Raw genomic sequence first — 23532 nt, 5'->3', positions numbered from 1 at the left:
GTGTTATGTTCTTCTTTGGCTGGATACTACTCTTTATTTATTAAAGCCTCAGGCTCTTTAGGCCAAGGTTCAGTGTATTAATTTATGCAGTTTGCCTCCCTCGACAGACGACAAATTTGAATACCCCAGCTTCAGGGTGACCCAGTTTGCAACCAAGATGTTATACTCTGAAGCCTTTTCTCTTTTTACTCTTGTTATGCCATGAAAGGCATCTGGGGCCCATGCTAGCAAAACGTTCAGATCCAACACCTCACTCCTTCCCTTTTCAGTGTTCCTCTCTTTCTTCACTTCCCCAACATGAATTGGACTCTCAATTTAATTCTACCAGCCAATATTTCTTGAGTGTTTATTATACAATAGGCTATATGACCTTTTGAATTGAATAAGACCCCATGCCCTGTCTACTTGGGGTCTTTTCTTTTCCAAGAAAAGTTCTGGGAACACAGACATACAAACAACTCCATGTTCAGAAGAACTGGAGGTACGTACGGAAGGCGATATAGGTGGGGATGGGCATAACTACTCAAGAAGCTCACTGGGAAACTTCTGGAAAAGGACACTTGATTTGGGGCCTGAAGGACAGGTGAAGGTTTAGCAGATATAGGTGGTATCAAAAGGAGGGAGAACAAGGGTTTCCCACCCCCCAGCGTGGGCCAAAGCACAATGGGATAAAATAACATTCCATGCTTGGGGAACTTCAAATATTTTTCACTTGGCTCGGGTATGAAACAAATCAGAAGAGGAGAGGAGGTAAGAAGGGGCTAGATCATTCTTGACTTTGTTCTCTGAAAATAATGTAAGCTTTAGTCTTTCCCAGGCTGTTCAGAGAATAGATTTCCAAAGGCCAAAATGTCTCTTGAGGTCCTAACATGAATTGTAATGGTGTCAAGTATGTTCTCAATAGGGAACAGCACATCCACATCAGGATAATTCAAGGATGTGTTTATTTACAAAGGGGTTATTAATAGAGGTAAAGCTGGAGGAAAGCCACAGGGAAAGTTCAGTGATGCGGGGCCAGCGGCAGAGCAGCAGTTATCACCACCAGGCAGAAGGGATGTGGGGAGGAAGGAGCTCAGGGGACTCAAAATGAGAGAATTGTGTAGAAGAGGGTTGTGTAGTCAGGAAGCAATGAGAACAATGAAGTTCTTGACCTCCATGTCTCCTCTCCCTCTAGTCTTCTCTCAAATTGCACCATGGGCCAAGACACCAGAGCCCCAACGACATTGCTCATAAAGATCAATAGATCTGGAGGGGCCATGGGATGTAACTAGCAAGGTATTGCTGGCTTTGTTGATTCTACTGCTGGTCCTAAGAGAGGTGCTCATGATCAGGATTCTCCTCTAGCACACCCACAGCATTCTCTCTTCCTCTTGCTATTTCCTTTCGCACCTCAGACCACGCCTACCTGGTCCTTTTTGGCAGCTGGAATTTACTGAATGGGGTACGAAGGACAAAATGCACCAGACAACTGAAGAGATGATGGGGGGCGGTTGTTGCAACAGAGATCACACTCGTTAGAGAAGGATGGTCAAAAAACAGGCAAAGGCTCTGGAGTTTTATCAGTGCAAGACATGAGGACAAGTGGGGAAGGGTAATTCTTTGTGATTTATCATTTCCTGGAACACATAAAGGTGTGTGGGGCTGGGGTTCAACTGCCACTGTTTTCCAGGAGCACAGGGCTCAGGTAAAGTTCCACTGTGCCAATTCTCCCTTTGTTCAAAACAAGTCAGTATTATTCATCCCAGAACAACGGATGCCAAACTTCTTGAGTAAAGGGAAGCAGGGTCTAAGAAATAGTCTGTTAAGGATTTTTTTGGTATTGTTCCAGCAAAATAAGTTGAACCATCTGGTGAGAGGTGGTGGCAAAGATTAGTCCTTTTAAAGTCTCATAGGCATCTTATATTAAAAAGGAGAAATATTAATATTAAAAGTTGTATTAAAGAGCCAGGGATTGAACCTTGGAGGTAACCAGTCTGGTGCTTTCCAGGAAGTTGGTAGAGGAGAATCTTTTAGTGACACAGCACTGCATATTGAATTTCTTGAAATTAGGATGCTGATGCTCTATTGATGTCTACAATGTTGGTTGCTGTTCCTCAACCTGTTTTTGTTTTTTTTTTCCCCCACTGGACCTCCTCCCTTAGTGGCCAGACAGGAAGAAAAAAAAAAATACAGCTCCTGAAGTGTGTGACACAGTGACAAGTCATTTGAAGTTATACCAAATCTTGAACTTTAGCTTTGAGGGCTTCTTCAGATCCTACAGAGAAGGACCAGTGTCAGGAAACTTGGGTTCTCAACCAACAGAAATCAGGGTGGTAAGGTTTTAGTTTCCTAGGACATCAGGTAGGGTGGGAAGAAGAAAAATTGGAAAAGTTAGAGTGGAGTATTTTAGCCAGATATTGAAGGAAACTGGGGAAAATATGCAAATTTTGTATGGGTTAACATTTTGGGCAAGATAACAGGATCTAGACCAGTTTGCAGGTAGATACTGCCTAGTGATTTTTTTCCTAGGGATGAAGAAAGGATAAAGTCAACTACGTCTGTACCAGATAAGAGGTTGCATATCCATTAATTTGCTATTTAGATAGAGGTGCAAAATAGCTCAAAGGCAGCATACAGGGATAGAATCTACTAACAGGAAAAGGTGCACTTGAAACAATGTCTAGTTTTCCACCGACACAAAACTTCTTTCTGAGGTCACCAACCACTTGTTCAAAACAATCTCAAAGAAAGGTGATTCTTGAGCACAAAATAAGGGTGGACTCTTTAGATTTAACCTGATTGTTTACATAGGTGCAACAAGAATGGTAATTTACCATATACAGTTCTCCTTAAGTTTGCTTTTGTAAGGAAGTTTTTATAAGAAATCTCAAATCGGACTTTTAAAAACCTTTCAAGGCAAGGGAGCCATGCCAAGAAGCAGATCTCCCTTGCCATACCTAGAGATTTGGGTGAATTATACCTTCTGAAGTTTTCAAGATCTTCTAAGTTCCTCATACCTTCCAGGAAGTGCCTTTTCTTCTTGTCTGTGGTGCTAGGACTCTAAGCCAGATAAAGGGAATTTTTCCCACAAGAGGGTTTTAGAAGCATTGGCTCTAAGAAGTCAGTCCTTGTTTCCTCGAAGTGTGTGGTCATAACTAATTAAATAAACATCATCCTCAAAGATGACATTCCAGCCAAGTCCACTGTGGTATAGCAATGTTTCCAATTATTTCTGCTAACAAGGAAGACAGATCATTATTGAACCTACTTAAATAATTGTATTGCCATGGAAAGAAAAATAACAATACTTAATATTTCCTTAATTCTGGAGAAATCAGGAGGGATAAAAGATAAGTGTTTCTTTTCTGTTTATAACAGCATAATCTATTAAATTGTTGTGAATTATAGACACCTTAAGAAAAAAGACAGCTTACACAGTTCCTCATACCCAGAGAATAGAGCATTAAAATATCAGCAATATTGCCAATGGCAGTCACAATCATCCCCCCATGAGTTCATTCAGTTATATGTAATTAATTTTTGTTCCTTTCTATCTAGGGTTAGCAACCTCATGAACCCATTGGTTGTTTATTATTATTATTATTATTATTATTATTATTATTACAGTCCTGGAAATCCTGAGTCAATCCATTGACATGGGTATGGTCTGTAGATTATTTAAGGAAAACCTTCAGAAGCTTGTGCCCCAAAGTTTCTCACAAAGTCCTTTTCCATAGGGCTCTGAGAGAGTCCTGTATTGAAGGAAAATTACACAGGCAAGACCTGTCAGATGGGGCTGGGGATGTGGCTCAAGCGGTAGCGCACTCGCCTGGTGTGCGTGCGGCCCGGGTTCGATCCTCGGCACCACATACAAAAAACGAAGATGTTGTGTCCGCCAAGAACTAAGAAAAATAAATGAATGTTGAAATTCTCTCTCTCTCTCTGTCCCTCTCTCTCTCTCACTCTCTCTTTAAAAAAAAAAAAAAAGACCTGTCAGAGAAGCATCCTAGTAAAGTAAAATTTATCTTTAGATGACAAAAAATTTAAAATGATTGTGGTTAATTTACTACTTATTGTTTTTAAAAGTGAAAAATTGGATGAAATTTACTATAAGAATAGTGTAGCCAGGCACGGTGGCACACACCTGTAATCCCAGGTTGGGAGGCTGAAACAGGAGGATTGCAATTTCAAAGCCAGCCTCAGAAACTCACTGAGGTCCTAGGTATATTAACAAGGTCCTGTCTCAAAATAAAAAATAAAAAGAGATGGGGATGTGGCTCAGTGGTTAAGTCCCTGGCACCAAAAAAATAAATAAAGATAAAAGTAAATAATATAACTGACAAAGACCTTTGGATGTTTCTATAGTGTGCAAAACAAAATAAAGTCAATTCAAAAATAGGTTGTAGATAAAGTATCTGAATATGTAATGATCAATCCCATTTTCAAAGAAGAGTGGATAGTATATCTAGTTTATACAAGTGGATAAATATAATCTCTGCAGAGAAAATATCTTTAGATATAGTACATAATAATTCTGAGACATATTAGACAATAAATACTAAGCACTTGGTTAGAATATACCAACAATATATTGAGAACATCAAGCAAAGAGAATAAGTCTGAGTAGGTCCTAAATATCTGTATGCTAATAAACTCCACAGGTAAGTGATATAAATCCCAACTTGAAACTCACTGACTTGAAAGATGTTTGATTCAAATTAAAGAAGTAAAGTTGTGGCCAAGTTAGCATTTAGAAAATTAATGAAATGATGACTGAGGACACTATGACATTCTCTAATATCAGGCAAAGTAGCATCAGTGCTCTGCTAGAGATCATGGACAGTGAGGGCATTGACCAGTTCTCTAGGAAATGTTCATAATGCATATCATTTCAAAATATCTGTTAATAACATTAGCTCATACAAATTTAACCTAAGGAAAGTTAAATATCTTTTCTGATTTGACAGTGCTTTCCCTGGAACTCATCAATACATAGTAACATGTCAGAAAAAGAAAGAGAGAAAGAAAAAGAAACCTAATTATTTCTATACCCTTTCTTTTTACAAAGCAGGTCAGATTTGAACATTGGTCAACATAGGATAGTGGGTTACTAAGAACAATACTTGGTTACCAGTTGCATTGAAATGATAATAACAGATTTTTTTTTTTTTTGTACCAGAGATTGAACTTAAGGGAATTTTACCACTGAGCCCACATTCCCCTACCTTTTAAAAAATATTTTAATTTGAGACAGGGCTCACTAAATTGCTCAGGACCTCATCAAATTGTTGAAGCTAACTTTGAACTTGTGATCCTCCTGCCTCAGTCTCCAGAGCTGCTGGGATTCCTAGTGTATGCCATGGTGCACAGCTGACAATAACAGATTTTAAAAGTAAATATAGGCAGTAACATGAAGGTTAGATCCTTAATTTAGCTATTTCCCAACCTTTGATCTAAAGAATCACAGACAAAACAAAGCTCAACATAAAGCATAGAAATTATCTTACAATACACAAAATCTTTGTTATGTAGGTAGATTACAGAGAAGGTAAGGATTACTTTTTACCACTTTTTATCAAGAGCAAACCAATGATCTAAAAAAAAAAAATTGTCACTTCAAAAGAGAGAAAGCCAAAATCTAGTTTTGAGTCAGTATAATACCTGATGCTAAAGAAATAATTTTAAATATCATGTAAATAAATCATAAACCTTAGCTAGCTTTGACCAAGACATATAAAATTCTACTTCCCCAAACTTTCCATGACTTTCTATATCTGTTCATTTTTTTTGTCCTAAACTTTCCTTCTTCTCATTCTGAAAAAAACAGCTACTTCCTTTCTTTTATTAATTCAGTTTCTCAAAGTATCAGAAAAAAATGAACATGTTTATAAACAGATCAAAAAATGTAGCTTTTCCATATCATACACGAAAACTTCAGGAATATTCAATTTATCTCTCTCTACGCCAACTCTAAGAGAATTCCTTTAAGAGATTTTATAATATTGGCTGGGGTATTGCTCAGTGGTAGAGCACTTGCCTGGCATATGCAAATCATTGGATTTGACCCCAGAAACACACACACACACACACACACACACACACACACACACAGAACAGAGGCTCTTATAATCTAAGTTGGTAATAACATTCAGGGGTAGAAAATTATTACAAACTTACAGACACATATACACACCGCAACAGAGATATTTTAGCTTCAACTATAAAATTTCAGCCATGGGTAAAACATAAACACAGAAATACAAAACTCTTTGATTCATATCCCTTTCCTTTGGATGAATTCTTAACTGATTTTGCCTTAAAATAGGCAAAATATACAAAATAAACAAAAAAGAGTAGTAAACCAGATTGTCATCCCTCACCCAACAGAGAGATCTCAATAAACCATTAACCCATTTGCAGAGATCACAAATGGTTAGATCATCAAGCCAAAAGATGCTGGTACTAGAAATCAAACAAGTACTCAACAAGAATCAAGATAAATTCTCACCATGCCACCAGTGAGCAAGAATCTGCAACACGTGACCAGGAGGCAGACTTGCCACTGTCCCCCACCATGAGCAGTCAGGAATTAAGCACAAAAGACTAAGGCTTACAGCAATGATTATAGCGGCACAATTCACAATAGCTAGACTGTGGAACCAACCTAGATGCCCTTCAATAGATGAATGGATAAAAAAATGTGGCATCTATACACAATAGAGTATTATGCAGCACTAAGAAATGACAAAATCATTGAATTTGCAGGAAAATGGATGGCATTAGAGCAGATTATGCTAAGTGAAGTTAGCCAAGCCCTAAAAAACAAATGCCAAATGTCTTCTTTGATATAAAAAGAGCCACTAAAAACAGAACAGGAAGGAAGAGCATGAGGAAAAGACTAACAGTAAACAAAGAGAAAGAGGGGGGAGAGAAAGAGAGAGAGAATGGAAAGCATATGGAAATGGTAGGAGACCTTCAATGATACACAAAATTATAAGAGGTTATGAGGGGCAAGGGGGAGGGGGGAAAAAGGGAGAGAATTGAACAACAGCAGAGGAGGTAGAGAGGGAAGATGGGAGGGGAGGGGAGGGGAGGGGAGGGGGGATAGTAGGGGATAGGAAAGGTAGCAGAATACAACAGTCACTAATATGCCATCACATAAAAATGTGAGTATGTAACAGATGTGATTCTGCAATCTGTATTTGTGGTAAAATAGGGAGTTCAAAACCCAATTGAGTCAAATGTATGAAAGATGATATATCATGAGCTCTGTAATGTTTTGAACAATCAGTAAAAAAAAAAAAAAAGACTAAGGCTTTATAACTTGGGTAGAGTCAACAGAGATTCGGGGAGAGATCCAGTCCTACTGGCACCAAACTGTTGGAGACAAAAATGCAGTGGACAATTTAGGAGATGACTTTATTCAGCCTACTGCAGTAAGAAAAGTATCCATTAGTGAGGAATCTCAAAGAAAAGGAAGGGAACCTGTAGTTGTATAGAGTAAGGTAAATAGCGAAATTATCAGGATGAGTGGAGGCAGGTCTTATCTATGGAGGGCACGGATTCTTTGTGGTAAGCTGCTTTCTGGTATACAAAAGGGTGAGGGGGTTGAAAAACAAAGGACAGAGGGACTTTGGAAAACAGAGGAATGGGAAGACTTTTTAACTGTTGTTGTTTTCCTGGATTAGAGGGCTTAGATAAAAAATTTTTGAGGGTTCATCAAGGAACTAAATGGAAGCTATGATTTTTATCATTTATTTTAGTGGCCTTTGAATTTGGCATCATACCATAATTATTATTCTAATCCATTATAAGATGCATCGTGATGAAGCCAGATTTAAAGTTAGGTAGTCAGTGTAGTTAGGTAAATCGGGTCTAATACCGAGTGAAATCTAAAATGGAGGCCATGCTGGGAATGACTCAGGGAAAACAGGACAACTCATGGAATGTTAATAAAGGCCCTAGGCCAAAGTCCACCTGGAAGAAATGTTAATGAACATCCCCCAACGGATTCGAAGACAGCCCATCCCAAAGAAGTGTTAATGAAGCCCAGGATACAGCCCCCAACAGATTTGGAGATAGCCCATCCCAAAGAAATGTTAATGAACCAGCAAACTTGACTCGGAAATGACCAGATTACTCCTTTGTCCCAAACCCTTCCCACCTACATTACATCACCAAACCTATAAAAAGGGGAACACATTGCCCGCTAACCGGATTCCACCTTTTGGGTCCCCTTCTTCCTCCGGGAGAAGTCTTTTCTTCTGTCCTTTAATAAATTTCTAATTTCTACTCTGGCCTTGCCTCGGCGTGCTTCTTTGGTGTTATTCTTCAACATCGGGGAGCAAGAACTCGTCACCGGTCAACAGCGGTAACAGTGATAATTTTATTTACTTCTTAATTTTTTGCTATACATAAATCAAAACTATGACTGCAGACAGAACCAGTGGCGCCCTTAATTAGTAATAATCCATATTATTGTTGTAGTGAACAGCTTTACACAAAAATCTTTTGCCACACCTTTGATTACTGATAGGCCCTGTGGAAGGGAAGCACTTGGCCTTAAACTACCTGCAAATGTGCTGCACTTTCCTGGCACTAAGGGTCAGTAGGAGAAATGTGGTGTGAAGTGAGCCCAGGGAAAGGTGAGATGGGGAAAAACTGCCAGGGGAAGACGAAGAGGGACCTCTGGGCCTCTCTCATTGAGTTAGAACCCAATCTGCAAGGAGATGGGAAGGTTCTCGAGTTAGAAGCATGATGCCATCTCTGTAGGAAGCTGAGCTGTGCGGCCAGACTCTCTGGGTTTGGATCCAGATTTTGCCACTTATTGCTGGCTCGGCTGTCTTAAGAAAGTTCCTTTATCTCACTTTCCTTCAGTTGCAAAATGATACTAAGAGCATCTATTTCAGGAGAGTTTGTGATTTGATATAAGTGCCCAGAATTATGCTTGGCATGTAGAATTAGCTGTGACTACTACTAGAACACCAGTGGTTGCTGTTACTTTTTGATATTTTCCTTGGCCACGTGGTTGCTTCCTTGGGAACACTTAACAGCAGTAGGCCTCAAATATTTCCATGTAGGAGAAGCTTAGTGATACCAGTCTGGTTGGAAGTTGTGGGGGTGGGGAAGGGCTCCATCCCAAACTTCATCAGTATGGCTAAAAGCAATGAAAGGACATTCATCAAATCAAATCATGCAGTTCTGGAGGTGAGAATGTGGTTGAAGTCTTGCCAATATCACTCCTGTCATGGGACGGGGGCCAAAACACAAGACTTGACTTAGGGCTGCGGGAATGATTTACACTGCATGGCTCCAGGAAGTTTCCTTTCACATCAATGTCTAACCAGGGGCCCTGCTTAAACTTCTGCTACAGTGAAAACAAGTAAAAAGGACCTAAGAATGTCTCCGGCTTAGAATGTAGAGAAAGTCATAATGACAAGGCAAAGACTGAGAGTATTTGTCAACATGTATGCTGTGTTTCATGAAAATACGGGAAATGTAAAGAGCAACATTTCAGCCCCCTCATAAGGATGGACACAGAGGAGATTTTAAGACACCTGTCTGTCTTAGAGATTGTTCCACCTTCATTAGTAATACAGGCTTGATTTGCTTCTAGCTCCCAGCCCAGCTGAGTGGTAGATTTTTCTAGCGCAAAAGGCCTCTCAAATTGCAATGCAAGTGTCTGCTGAAGCAGATAAGGGTCACCAGCATAGTTCAGAGCCAATTTCTGTCCTCCCACTTCACTCAAAAATGGCACTGCTGGGCCATGTGTCATGGTCTGAGAAAAAAGTGGCAGGAACCACTACCATCTTTTAAAGTCATGCAAGCAAAATAACCATTTTTTCCCCATGATTGACATGAATTTCAATTCATATCCTGAAACATTAGGATGAAATATCACTCCCTTTACCCCAAGGATAGAGGGAAAAAAAGAAAAAAAGAAAAACCCAGAAACCCGAATATCCATGGCAGAAACATCCACAGAAAAAAAATACCTCTGTCTCAAAACTAATTTGGGTAGAGTCATCATTTACTTTGCTACTGTACCAAACCTTGCTTCCAGGGGCAGAAAGGTTTTATACAAACAGATTGTTAGTACAGCAGGGAGTCGACGTTTACTCAATCACTATGAGAGCCAGGGTTTACAGATTCTGACCATGACCCAGGATAAGAAATATACTTTCTATTCTGACCCACTGCACACATTCATAATCGGAGCAAAACTTCTGAGGTGTAAGTATTTCCCCTATGGCTCATTACCAGCCTTCAACCTGATGTCACTGAGCCACTGAACATGAGTTGGGAGGAAATGTGCATGGTCAGCTCTCAGCGCACAACTGCTATACACACGCATCATCGTCAACAACGACAATTAAGAAACTGCTGAACTAGTGTTGCAAAGAATCCACTTTGGGAGACCCTTTCTAAATTGCAAAATTCGCACATCAGGGGAAAGGAGTCGATGAGCAATACCTGGAGTTTTTCTTTGCAGAATTTTAAGTTCTTTTGAAAGACTGTTTCAGTAAACACCCTCTGTCATAATTTAATCTTCAATTGGTCCTATTCCAAGAAAGATGGTCCCTCTATTTTAAATCACTGCCTTTCCTGATTTTTCTAGTTCAAGAAAATTTTGCTTCAGCCCAAATGACATTTTCTTTGGAAGCGATCTTTACAAAGCACTGAATAATGAAGTCTGATTGATACAGTGTAAAATGAAGGGTGCGTGTGTGTATGTGTTTAAATTCACATCACTTTAAGTGTTCTGAACAATTGAATGGACATTGGTAGATTAGGCCACGGAGTTATTGTGAGATAAGATAATTAGATTGCTGCATGACAAAATACCCTAACAACCAAAGTCAACGGTATGTATTTATTTCTGCCAGGACCATCTTCTTCTAACTGGGCTCACCTTTCTGGATGTGGAATGATTGGGACCGCCACAGGGGCAGTTTTGTTCCTATCTCTTCATCCTATCCCTTCACCCATCTCTTGGAACCCTTGGGATAGACTGATGGAAACACCCTTTCTCCTGACAATGACAATAATTCAAGAGAACAGGAGGAAATTTGAAAGACCCCTTGAGAGGCATGACTTTGTCTCTTCCTATTAGGGAAAGCAAGTCACGGGGCTAACCTGAGTTGAAGGGAGGGAAGACACCACCCAGAGAAAGGGAGAGCACAGAGAGGGAGACAAAGAGCACAGTTCCTAGACGGATGAAGAGTTGCAGCCTGGGATAGGTTGAACAATGCACCCCAAGGATGGATAGCCACATCCTAATCTCTGGAATCTGTGACTATTGCCTCTGGAATCTGAGACTCTGAAGATGTGATTAAATTCATAATCTTGAGGTGGAGAATTTTTCTTGGGTTTCCTGGGTGGACCCAACATAACCTCCAGAATCTTTATAAGAGGAAGGCTGGATATCAATTAAAAGCAGCATATGGGCCAGGTGCACTGGTGCATACGTGTAATCCCAGTGGCTCAGAAGGCTGAGATGGGTGGGTCACAAGTTCAAAGCCAGCCTCAGTAACTTAGAGGGGCCCTAGCAGCTTAGTAAGAGTCTGCCCTCCCCCCCTACCCAAAAAAAAGGACTGGGAATATAGTTCAGTGGTTAAGCACCCTGGGTCCAATTCCTGGTGCAATCAATCAATAAAATAGAGCAGCATATGGCATGATGGAAGTAGAAGGAGACAGGTGTGATATGGGCCAAGATTCAGCCTCCAGACCAAAGTAAGGAAACAGAATGTTGGAAACCCCAACACCTTGAGTTCCTACTTCTCACCTGTGAGAGGACTGTATGAGAATAACTATGGTGTTTTACCACTTCATTTGTGGTAATTTGTTACAGGAGCAATAGAAAGCCTGTACAAATTTGTTATCAGAAAGTGAGATGCTGACGTAACAAGTATCTCAAAAAAGTGGAAGTGGCTTTGGAATTGGGCACCGGGTAGATGCTAGATGCATGAGGCATGATAGGGAAAAATCCAGATCACCTTGAGCAGACTATTGGTGGAAATGTAGACGTTAAGGACCTTGTTGGTGGAAGCTCAGGAGGAAACAAGAAACATATTAGCAGAAACTGGAGGAAAGGTTAGCTGAATGGTGTTCTATGTTAATGTAGAAAGAAGAACTTGTCGGGGCAATGCACATGGTATTTAGCTGAGGAGAGGTCCAAGCCAAGTGTTGTTGGTACAACCTGGCTTATTGCTAAATGTGAGAAGAAAGAGATACATTAAGGAAAGGGCTGTTAGGGAAAAGTAACCAGGACTTAATGGTTTTGGAAATTCTCAACTTAATCTGAATTTCAAAAGAAGATAAAAATAGGAGATTTATTATCAGCAAAATATAATCTGTAGAGAAAGCCAGGGATGTGGTTGGACAAACTGTTGTTTGTGCTTGGGAAGAAAAGAAATGGCAGTGTTTTGTCACACAGAATGCTCTTTTAAGAGATTAAGCATGTGACTCATGGGTCCCCTCAGCCATCTTATGGGACTATCCAGGAAAGTTCTGTGGAGGAGCCTCTAATCTAATACATATCCCTCTGACATACATGGAAGATTCACAAGATTTTTTTTAAATTATTATTATTTTATTAGCTACACATGACATTACAATGATCTTGGCAATTCATACATTTGTCACAAGATTTTTGATAATGTTATACTAGCTAAAACACTGCCCTCTTAGAAAGGGGCAGAGAGGCGACAAAATGAAAGGAAGTGGTTGGACTTTCAAAATTTCGAAATTTTACAAGCAGAAAACAGGCTGGTGAAATCACCTAGATGAAAACATGTGCTACTCTTCATTAAAATATGCAGAATGATTTAGAGGATGGAGTGTCAGTCTCAGAGAGTGGAGCTGAGACCACAGAGAAGTCAATCTAAACCCTGAAATGGAATTTTCACAGCAAGATTTTAAAATTACTTGGGACTAGAAGGACTTTCTTCCTCCATTTCTTCCCCCTTTTAATGGGAGTTCCTATTACCATATACCTATCTATCTCACCTTGCATTTTGGGATCAGATAACTTGTTTTCTGTTTTCACAGGTCTACAGATGGGAAAGGATTTTTGCTGAAGAATAGATAATACCCTGAGTCTTACCCATTCTTGATTTAGATGAAGCAATTTGGTATCTTTTAAATTGACAATATCAAGAAAGAATTTAGGCTTTGAGTTGGTGCCGTGGTGAGACTTTGGGAGCTATTTGGAAGATGAAGGGATGTACTTTCATCTTAAATGAATATGAATCTTTGGGGTCCAGAGAGCAGGCTGTGCTGAACTGAATAATAATTCTCCAAAGAAGGTAATTATCTGATTCCTAGAACCTTTGAACCTTACCATTCAGGGGGCAGGGGGAAAGATTTGGCAGTTGTGATTATTAAGAATCTTGAGAAAGGAAATTATAATGGGTTATCTGAGTGTTTTTAAAAAGTTGATTTGGATATATAACATGACTACTAGAGACTGGAACAGGAAGGAGAAAAGAGGAAATAGGGAGAGGTTAGATAACAGGTATACAATCATAGCTGGAGAGAAGTAACATATTCTAGTGTTCTAAGGCACAGTTGGGGCAACTGTAATTCACAACAACCTCTTATATTTTATAAAGGGGGAGCTCAAAGGCTTTAACACAAAGAAATGAGGGCAATAAAAACATTAGTTACCTTTATTTGACCAGTATATATTATATACATGCCTTGAAATATGACACTAAATAACTATGGAAGTGGCCTTCAACAGATGAATGGATAAAGAAAATATGGTATGTATATACAATGAAATATTACTCAGACATGAAAAAAATGAAATTATGGCATTTGCAGCTAAATAGGTGGAGTTGGAGAATATCATGCTAAATGAAATAAGCCTATCCCCAAAAATTTGAACATCATGATAAAAAAAAATCCAGATCACCTTGAGCAGACTATTGGTAGAAATATAGATGTTAAGGACCTTGTTGGTGGAGGCAAAAGTTTTCTCTGATATGCAGATGCTGACTCACAATAAGGGGTTGGGGTTCTGGAGGAATAGAAGTACTTTGGTTTATACAAAGGGGAATGAAGGGAAGGCGGGGGAATGGGAATAGTAGAATGAATCAGACATTGTCCTGTGTGCCTATATGATTACATGACCAATGTGATTCTATATCATGTACAACCAGAAGAATGAGAAGTTATACTCCATATATGTATAATATGTCAAAATACATTCTACTACCATGTATAACTAATAAGAACAAATAACAAATAAATTTCACAGATATATATATATATATATATATATATATATATATATATAAAATGCTAACCCAAAATTTTAAAAATGTTTAATTTGCTTTGATCATTGCACACTGTGTGCATGCATTGAGTTACCATGTTACCCCATAATTTTTTCCAATTAAAATAATGACTAAAAATAAAATACAAATTAAAAATATAAACACCCTTTTATATTTGCTGGAGAGAAGCCAGGAGGTCTATAGTGTAGAGATAGAGACAATGGGGCAGGAGAAAGAGTAAAGAAAGAGTTGGAGACCTATGGAGCAAGAGGCTCTGCAGAGCTGCACCATGTGGTCAAAGTAGACAGAAGGAGAAAAGGGGCTTTGAAAAGATACATTGCTATAAATTATATAAGTGCATTTGGACACTCTTCAAAGTTTTCAAGAAATACAGGGTAAGAATATGAGCTGTTTGAGATTTCTTCTCATGATTGGAAGGAAGATACATAGTACATATTGGTGATGTTATCTTGGGCCCTTCCTCCAGGACTACTTGATAATTTAGAAATGTTTTAGGCTACAGTGTAAGAAAAATGGAAAAATGATACCTTAACAGGTTGGGATTTGTTTCCCTGGTATAACAAGAAGCCTGGTGGTATGCAGTGCTGAGAATAGCTCTTAAAAAATCAGGGTTGTTCTAATCTTTCTGGACTACATCATCCAAGCAATTTTTCTGTTTAGGTTTCTGACTTATGTTTGAATGATGGTACCTGCAGCTCCAGGCTTTGTGACCTACTTCAAAGGCAGGAAGTCCAGGGGTAGCCAGGGTAAGAATCCAGCTCTTCCTGCATCTTATTTAAAAAGAAACCAACTATCTTTCCCAGAGATCCTCAGATCCCTCTGATTTTCTTGGTCAGAAACAGTCACATGCTGTGGTATTCCTCAGCACTAGCAGAGTGGGGCTGAGAAAGCAAGTATCTGGCTTTGCAGATAGTGGAATATAGCAAAGAAAAATGGATTGGATGGGGAATGGCTTTTGGATAGATGTCCATTCTATGATGTCTGCTGTGACAGTCCAGTCTCCCTTTCACTCCAGGGGCTCTAGATTGGTGAGCAGTGGATTTGTGAATTGAATGAAGGCTACACTTTTTTATGAGGTTTGGAGTTCAGAGAAAATCCACTGCAGTGCTCTTCAAAAACACTGGCATTCCCCTCATCGGTGGACTTCGTGCTACAGTGAATATGTGTCTTTTGAGGCATCTTAAAGGACATGGTATCAAGATGGATAAATAGATAGCACTTGACACATCTATTAGAACATTTCTCTAAATCCTTGGGTTCCCCCTCTGCATAACACTAAGGTATTTTTGGCATCTCATCTTCATAAAAAGAATATTAGCATAAACCTTAAAAGCTTAGAAACTAGAACCAAGTCATTTTATTTGAATCCTAGCTATCACATTCATAGGTTGTGTGCAGGGACTCTTGAACTTCTGTATGCTTTAGTGTCATCTTTGAAAAAAAAGGAGTGATAGTGAAGCCAGATTTAAAATTAGGTAGTCAGTGTAGTTAGGTAAATCGGGTAAGATTTAAAACGGAGGCCATGCAGGCCATGCTGAGAATGAATTCTGGGAAACTCTGGGAATGTTAATGAAGTCCCCAGAAAAGCCCTAAGCCTAAAGTCCATCCCAAAGAAATGTTAATTAACAGCCCCAGCAGATTTGAAGATAGCCCATCCCAAAGAAGTGTTAATGAAGTCCTTCCTGCCCAGATTACTTCTTTGGCCCACCTGTGTCCCAACCCTTCCGGCCTTCCCATCTACATTCCATCACCAAAAACTATAAAATGGAGAGACAACCGCACTTCCACGGATTCCATCTCTTGGGTCCCCTTCTTCCTCCTGGAGAAGTCTTTTCTGCTGTCCTTTAATAAACTTCTAATTTTCCACTCTGACCTTGCCTCCGCGTGCTTCTCTGGTGTTATTCTTCAACATTGGGGAAGCAAGGACTCGTCACCAGTCAACGGCAGTAACAATCGTTCATATCTCAAGCTTTTTTTAAAAATTAGGATTAAATAATTACTTTAATGTTAAGTAGAAAATTACTTAACATAGTGTTCAGCACTTAGTAAGAGATTCGTGTGTGCCAGCATTGTTACTGATACCAGCACCCATGAGTCTAGATTTTAGCAGGCAACTGAGCAGATGATGAACACTACTCCCAACTGCTCAGTGAGTCTAGAATCTGGCAATTCCTCCACATCAATCATTTCAGCCTGATCTAATGCTGTGTTCTTCTTCCTTGGTCTAGTATTCTCAGAATCAGTCTCCATGTGTATCCCTCAGACTGGTGCTTTTACAAATTAGCAGGATCTTACAACTCATGGATGAATAAGTTTTTCCCTTCCTAGTTTACCTTTTCAATTGACCTCTTGGAGCATGCTGGGATCTGAGGTTTCAAGGCCACACCCTCTGCCTGCCTGTTAAAGGACCTCAATCAACTCAGCAAGGACCTCATTATTGCCTTCATTTGGCAAGGGAAGCCAAGGTAGAATTTGAGGGGTATGGAATACACCCAGTCATCTGAATTATCCTATGTGTCTCCAGTCTCTCCTCAGTTCTACTCTGTTCTAATTGGTGTCCTTGGTTTCAAATTAGAGAGTGACTGTGAATTCAAGAAAATTGTAATTTAGTAACCTATGATCTATTTCTTTTTTACCTGTCTCAGCCTCTAGTTGTTAAAAATAAGTTTTATTGTTTATTGTTGTTAGTTTTTGGTTTGTCTGTTTCAGAAGTCTTAGAAAATCCCTACTGTATATGTACTTCGACCTGAAAATTCAGGACTTTGAGCTTATTATTCTTTCTTTAAGTTGTCCAACTGCATAAAAAACAACCACCTTTCTTCCCCAGTCCTTAAATTCCTTAGCTGCCACTTGGTTTCCCTAAAACTTGATTTCAACAAGTACTTTATTTTAGGTAACTACAGTTGACATTTTAATAAACTCTGTGTGTGTGTGTGTGTGTATTTATGTGTGTGTGTGTGTGTGTGTTTATGTGTGTGTGTATGTGTTGATGCTGGGGATTGAACCCTGGGGATTTAACCCAGAGCCTTGCACCAACTCTAAAACTGAGCTACATCTCCAGAGCTGAATTTAATAAATTGTTGCCACTAGGTGCCATAGCTGCCTGCATCAAAAACTTTTAAACCCGCTGGGTTTTCTTTATTATTATTATTTTCCCATTTTTTAAATTGGTGCATTATAATTATACATGGTGATGGGATTTGTTGTTACATATTTGTACATACACACAATAAAGAAATATAATTTGGCCAATATCATTCCCCACTGGGTTTTCAACCCAAGCAGGCCTTAATGAGACTAGATAACCCATCCTTGACCCGCCCCCCCCCCCCCAAGTCCTGTGCCTCTTGATTCTAATGTCTATATCCCCTCTGGTTACTTCAGTACTAACAACCGAAACACTCTGACTGTTATTAGGAGACAAGGAATTTATTTAAAGGAAAGTGGAGAGTAAGGCTCAGAGGCATGCATCTAGAAACAACTCCTAAAACTATGTCATAGAACTGGTAAGGTGAAGATGCTGCCACCTTCACCACTGAGGGCCAGACATGGCAGCCTACATCCTCATGCTATGGATCAGTCTCTGGGTACTGCTGCTAGCAATGGTGCCCTGAAAACTTGGTCAGAAGCTTTACCTTCCACTAGGATTATGTAACAGATAATTCCTCCAGCTATTAAAAATAGTCAAAGTCCTAGGCACGAAAAACATATTATTTGTTTATTTCGAAGAGAGCTGTTCCAAGACTGAGTCACATGGGACCCAGACTTTTAAGATTTACAAACATAATTGTTGCTTATAATTTTTATACAATTTAAATAGATCAAGAAATGTGCTTTAGAAAAACTGCTGTAGAGTAGTTTCCACCCTAATTTTCATTTCTTACATGTTGTCTAATATGGGCAATATGGTGTAAAAGATTCTGGACTTTGGAGACATACAAACTTTGGTTTCAATTCTGGCTCTGATCTTTATCAATTGTGTCTATTGATGAATATATTATTTAACTTTTAAAGTCTTGGATGCTGTTTGTATCAAATGTGTATCATAAAATCTACTCATAAATTATTATGAGGATAAATGTAACTCACATAGAGATGCTGAAAAACAATGGACTTGATTGTATGGACAGAGATGTTTTCTATGATTATAATTGGGCAATTATCTAACATACAGTACCTGTGACAAGTATATGGGAAGGCATGGAGCAACACAGAGAAGATTTAGCAATGCCAACAGACACTGTGGTATTGTTGTGAAATAATTCCTAACATCTCTCTTCTTTTAACCTAACACTTGTTGCTCACAAGTGGTATACTGTTAGAAAGAGATACCTGTTCACCAGGTATGACCTTGACCATCACTTGTCAAGGTTTTCACTATTGAAATTCCACTGTGTTATTTTCTTCCTAAGTTTGTCCTCTCTTGAAAGGACATGATCAAACAGATAACTCCATCCTAGTGAGCATCTTTATGTCTACGAGCAGTGTCCTTTGGCAGTTATTAGTATAATAAATTGCAATCCTAACTCTGTGGGAAAAAAACAATTGAGAAAGTGTTAATTTCTTCAAAGGTGTTGCAAGTATATTATTTTTATAAATAAGTAGACTATATAATACAAACATAGAATATTCATATACATATACAAATATGGATTTACACCGTTTTATTCTCTCTACATATACATATTTTTTTTTTGTAAAAAAACTTTCTGAGAAAAACCATCTGTAATAACCATAAAGTTTAAATGATTAATGTCTTTTAGAAATCTTTAGGCAACCAGGTGGTACAATTAACCACCCGTGAGAACTTGGCTTCTTAGCGAATCTGTAATGATTAGAATCTGTACTATCCATATTCGGCACAGAAAGGCCTGGCCACCAGATGTCACCATTCTTCTATTTCCCTCCTGGTGCCTGAAGCAAGTTTGAGACATTATTTTCTTCCCAGGGACTGAGGGAAATACGTGCCTTGGGATTCCTGGGATTTCAACAAAAGGTCTTTTTTCTTATGAAGAGGAATTGTCTTGTCCGTGAAGATTTCCTTGTGGTCCCTGAGCACTACTTGGACAATTCCTGACAGCTGAGGACCCAAGTGGCTGATATTTTGTGGCTCATCTGATGGGGAAGAATTCCAGTTATTTCTTCCAGGTTCAAGTTAAAGGGAAAACTGACCTGGTGCCTCAAACTCTCTGTGCAAGAGAGGCCACAGGGTGTGTTAAGGTCCTGGAGTCAGGAGACCTCCCTAACTGGGTGTGTAGTCCTGAAGGGACCACAAAGAACATACTTACAATATGAAGATGAATTGAATTGTTTCTAGAGTTTAAACTTTCTACAATCCTCTCTTTCTAAATGCTTCTGCTGAAAACCCTGAGCAGCAGGATGGGGTGATCTTAGTCCAAGAATGAAAACACCCACAGGGAAATGGGATGGAGAAATCCTGCACGGAAGGTCAGAGGAATTTAAACATAAACTCTTTCACTGTAACCTGAAGTAGTGTTAAAAAACCTGGAACATGCTGGGGTTACGAACCTTGCCATTTTCACTGCTTGGTTATTCACCAGCCCACTCTTCCTCCATTACAGATATGACTTAATATGGATCTGTAATGCTTAGTAAATATAAGGCATTCTCTCTGGAGGTTCAGATTTAACATTTCATGCCCATCAGTGTTCTTTGTGGTCCCTTCAGGGCATGGGATGTGTTTCATTTCTTTTTGAATTTACAACAGTATAATGGTTGGGTATATGTCCAGAGTGTTCATAAAACCAGGGGCAGGAAGCAGGGCAGAGAAAGAGGAGCCAAATTCATTATCTAGGTGCCTACTATATGCCAGGTATTACTAAATACTTTACATTTATTTCATCTTCACAATAGCCTCATGAATCTGTATTTATTATGTTCACAGATAAAGCAGCTGAATCCCAAATGGTTAAGTGGCTTGCACAAGGTCACAAAAACCCAGTGGCAGCAACTCTTACAGCCTCATTTAATCCATTCTACGAAGGAAGTAACTGAGCCTCAGGGCATTTATTAAAGCTGCCTGCACCACTAGATAGTTGAGCCCATAATCTCATCCTCATTGGATTTCACCGCTGGAAGGCCACAGGTCCTTACAGGCTTGGACTGCACCACTCTGGAGGATACATGGTCATATCAGCATTTGCACGCTGCCCCTAGAACATTATTTATGGCTACAATCGGTCTGGCTCTCTCTTGTCTCCCCTAGGGCTGCGGAATTGCGAGGCTGGAAGTCCTCCTCGACAGGGTTGAGAGTTTGCAGACAACCCCTGAAAAGCTGGGGCGTTCCGAATTGGCTGAGCGCTCCTCCGGGGAGGGCGGGGAGTTTGCCGAATGTCCCTGGCCGGAATCCCTGCCTCCGCGAGCCACGAGCTCAGAAGCCGAGAGAAGTTGGAGAGGTCGGGTGGGAGAGGGTTCTAAGAAATCGCGGGCGGACTCCCTGCCCTGGTCCACTGCACCCCAGAGGACTGTCTCTACTGCGCGTCGGCCGAGTGTGGACGCGCTGTGCGCGGCCCCGCCAGGGCTGGGAGTTTGCAGACCGTCCCTGCCGCGGCCCGCTCGGCGGCGGCCCTGCGGCTCAGCGGCGGCGGCGGCGGCCCCGGGCGCGATCCAGCCCAGGTAGCCGCGCCGCAGGCTCGGGGCGCCGCGACCCCGCGCCCAGCTGCGCCTCGGGCCCTGTGGGCAGGGCGGCGGGAGGTGATCCCGGCTGCTGCTGCTGCTGCTGCTGCTGCTGCTCAACAAGAAGGTAAGAGCTGCTGGGTCGGACGATCATGTCGGAGCTCGCCATCCCCGGGGCGGGGGGGGGGGGGAGATGCACACAGAGGGGACAGCGGGGGGATCGGGGAGTCGCACACCGGTGCGCTGGAGAACCTGCACCGGGGGCGGCACAGCCCCGGGCTTTGCCTGCCGCCTGTCCGGGGCTGCGTGGGTTCCCCGGCCGCAGCCGCTTTGCGGGACCCAGGAGTGCAGCCGGGGGGCGCGCCGTGAGTCTCCCACCTGCCCCGGGCAGCCCCTCCCAAGGGGAGAATGAAGCCCTCCAGGCCGCGGGTCGAGGAGGCTTGTAAGCTTTCCTTGGACCTGTCCAGAGGAGGCTCCGATGGCACAGGCTGGAGGCGAGCAGCCGGGAATGGCAGATGGGCGCTCGAACCTTGGAGGAGCCCGATGGGGTCACGCTGCAGGCGTGGGCCGTGCTGGAGTCCCGGGGACTCAGGCGCGCAGGGTGGGTTCGTCCGTGGGCCAGTGGGGGAGAAGAATGAGGGGGACTGGCCCCGGGCTCCTGGGGAGGAGGGAGGAGGCGAGCAGGCTCTCCGGGCCAGGAGGTCAGGCAGGCCCTTCGGGCACCAGGGCCCCTTGGGGACTAAGGGTTGGACCACAATCCGGCCAGAGCTCTGAGCGCGGCTGCCGGGTTGTTGAGGCTGAGGGAGCAAAGAGCCCACACCCGCGCACACACTCCCCAAGAGCATGCTCAGTGCGGTCTTGTGAACTTCCTGCCGAGTAGCGAGCCGCCCTGGCCCCCAGCTCCAAAAGTTGGGGGCGGGGGGGGGTGCGTGAGTGGGGAGCGCTGTGCCCTCCTGTCGCCCTTCTGTGCCCCTGGCCCCTGCCTCGCCTTTGCCGGGCTCCGGGTTCTGCTCTCTCCGGCCATCCCTGCGGTTGGGCACTGGGGCGTGGATGTCATTCCCTACTTCCCGAGGCCGTGTGGCCAGAGGCCTGGTGGCGTGGCTGACTGCCAGGTGGATCCTCTCGCAGCGCGCCCCTCGCGCGCACAGACCGGGAGCTGCAAGCAGGCTAGGTGGAAGGGGGTGTGTGAGCCTGGGGACGTTCGCGCGCGCACACTCGCTGTCACACACAAAGCCGCGCTTTCCTAGCCACCCTGTCGAAGAGCGAAGGGGTGGCGCTTGCATTGTCCAGCAGCGTTAAGAACAGCCAAGCATCTCTGGGCTGCACAGGCAAGGTGATGCTTATGGTTTTCTGAGACGTTAGTGGAGGTCTAAGGCCCCATACTTCTGGTTCTGCCTGCCAGGACCCAACACTGGGAGGACGCCAATGTCTGCACCGGGCCCTGCTGGCCTGGTTAGGAAATGTTGGGCATTACTGGGGCTGTGAAGTTGGAGGGGAGGCAAACTGTTCCTGTGGGCTGGCAGCACATCTGTCAACAAAGTGTTAAGAGGAGGATCTTGTTCTAATGGTCTGTAAGTGGAGAGCAAGTTCATTAAACCCAAAGCTCCCCAGCTCTTTGTCAGGACCTGAGCGACTTGGTTGGTTATTACTCCTATTGCATCCCGGATATTGGCCTCTGTCACCCACATTTTGATTCTTGACGAGGGATCAGAACTCTTGTCTGATCCCAGAAAATAACAGCCTGGGATAAACCATCTCAATTCATTCATCTGAAGGGATTTTCACTCCTTTCTTCTTTGCTATAAATTATTTTTGTTCTGATTGTTCAGGGCTGAGATGGACACCCTTAAATTTGTTTGACAGTATAGGATCAGAGTGAAATTCCTCCTTTTAGAGGACTTTATAGTTTTCTCCAGTTTTCAACTTAATGTACCTGTGATCAACGTGTTGAGGGGGACCCCTGAAAATCAAGGGAATGACCTTTTTGCCCTTTTAAGGAACTGAACTAGAGGAAGGAAGTTGCTCTGCCAGCCTTCTGTTTGTAGTGGAGCTGGGTGTCTGGAGATAGGGCTTGGGCATTTTCTTTCCTCTCCTTCCTTTTTTCCCAGCCTGAACTTCTGGCTTTTGGACACTTGTGACTAGAATCACTAGGAGAAAGAGTCTATGGAGTTTTGCAGGGTTTGCAGCTACCCAAATGGCCACCAGTCAGTTGGTTTTAAGGTGAACTGCAGTGTCAGGAGAGCTGCTAGGCTCTGCCCAGATCTGTCAGTGGTATCTGTGTGCTTCAGTCCCAGCTGCTGCAAAGCAGCTCACTAGCCTTTTGATCTCAGCAGTGTGCATTTCAAGTACTTTGTGTTTGGAAGTGTGAATACTCTACTCATTTATATATATATATATATATATATATATATATATATATATATATATATATACATACATACATACATATATACACACACATCCGTATACATTTTTATAAAGAAGTGTGTGCATATGTATGTGCATATGCAGTATTCCTTGGGAGAATATGGAAGCTGGAAGGGGCCTTAAGAGATCACAAGGATCAGGTTTTCTCCCTTCCCATTCAGTTTTCTTAATTTAAAAATAACCAACC

At 41.7% G+C, this 23532-nt stretch overlaps 1 protein-coding gene across 1 annotated transcript in view; it reads left to right on the top strand.

The window, feature by feature from the left end:
* Positions 1–21002: 21002 nt before the first annotated feature.
* Mgat5 (alpha-1,6-mannosylglycoprotein 6-beta-N-acetylglucosaminyltransferase) overlaps positions 21003–23532 on the top strand; it is a 331078-nt gene continuing 328548 nt past the window's right edge. Inside the window, exon 1 of the mRNA XM_077798161.1 lies at positions 21003–21045. The gene's annotated coding sequence lies outside the window, so the exon portion shown is untranslated. The remainder of the gene's footprint in view (positions 21046–23532) is intronic.

The sequence above is a fragment of the Urocitellus parryii genome, chromosome 1 (assembly GCF_045843805.1).
Source record: "Urocitellus parryii isolate mUroPar1 chromosome 1, mUroPar1.hap1, whole genome shotgun sequence".
Classification (NCBI taxonomy): domain Eukaryota; kingdom Metazoa; phylum Chordata; class Mammalia; order Rodentia; family Sciuridae; genus Urocitellus; species Urocitellus parryii.
This window is presented reverse-complemented; position numbering and strand designations above follow the sequence as displayed.